Source organism: Chrysochloris asiatica, unplaced genomic scaffold, assembly GCF_000296735.1.
Source record: "Chrysochloris asiatica unplaced genomic scaffold, ChrAsi1.0 scaffold00194, whole genome shotgun sequence".
NCBI lineage: Eukaryota > Metazoa > Chordata > Mammalia > Afrosoricida > Chrysochloridae > Chrysochloris > Chrysochloris asiatica.
Window position 1 is genome coordinate 3,441,660 of NW_006408712.1, and position 1,470 is coordinate 3,443,129.

Sequence of the window (1,470 nt, forward strand, 5' to 3'; positions counted from 1 at the left end):
ACTTCTTGCCTTTGGAGTCCCTCCCTCCCCATTTGGGTATCCAATGTCCAAGTTGCCCATCTCCGTCCACTCTGTGTGTGGAGGGGGTGGGAATGTTTCTTGCTGTAAGGATTTGTTGCCTCTTTTGAGTCACTGCATTTGTAGGTATAGGTCAAGTTCATCAGATTGAATCAGCTCAATCTTCCTTTTTTTTCTCCCCTCTTCTTTCTTCTCCTGGTTGAGCTCTGATCATCCAGTCATCTGGTCCCGGTCCCAGTCACGTGGGTGTCATCTGCAAGTGTGGGCGCTCTTGTGCACATGCCCTCTCTTCCCATCAGCCAGCAGCTCCATTCTCCACTAGAGTCCTCCATGGCCACGTCACTGACTCTGGGCCCAGGAGTCCTCAGGTCCCCTCACACTGCTTGCCACCCAGGTCCCCAACCGGGCCTGCTTTTCTTTGTAAGGGTTGCCAGTGGTTTGTCGATTTTATTAATTCTTTCAAAGAACCAGCTTCTTGCCTGTTAATTCTTTCTATAGTTTTTCTGTTTTCTATATCATTTATTTCTACTCTAATCTTTATTATTTCCTTTCTTCTTTTGACTGTAGGTTTATTTTCTGGTCTGTTTTTAGCTGTTGGAGATGTTGTATTAATCTGTTGATTTTGGTTCTTTATTCTTTTTGGATGTATGCATTTATGGCAATAAAGTTTCCTCTCAGCACTGTTTTTTCCGTGTCGCAAATATTACGGTATGTTGTGTTTTCATTTTCATTTATTTGTAGGAACTTTGTGAATTCACATTTTATTTCTTCTACCACCCAGTATTATTCAGTTTCCATGTATTTTACTTTATTTCTTTAGTCTTCCTATTGTTGATTTCTAAATTTATAGCATTGTGGTCTGAGAAGATGCTTTGTAGTATTTCGATGTTTCAAAATTTATGGAGGCTTGTTTTGTGGCCTAAGACATGGTCTGTTCTGGAGAATGTTCCACTGGAAAAGAATGTATATTGTACTGTTTTTGGATTAAGTGCTCTGAATACATCTATGAGGTCATGTTGGCTAATTGTGTTATTTAGTTCCTCTGTTTGTTTTATCCTTTTTCAAAACTGGCATATTAAAATCTCCAACTATTGATGTAGATTTGTGTATTTCATTTTTCCATATCTATGAGAGTTTGCTTTATAAATTTTGGAGCTCTTTCATTGGGAGTGTAGATATTTATTATAGTTATGTCATATTATCCCATTGACCCTTTAATCCTGAAATAATATCCATATTTATTTATTATGCTTGTTTTTACCTTGAAGTTTATTTTCTCAAAAATTAATATTGCCATGCCTGCTCACTTTTTATTGCAATTAGATTGGTGTATTTTTCTCCATCCTTTAACTTTTAGACTGTTTTTGGCTTTGTGTGTAAGGTGTGTCTCTTGTAGATAGAACATTGAAGGATCTTGTTTTCTTATGCATTCTGCCACTCTCTGTCTCTTAA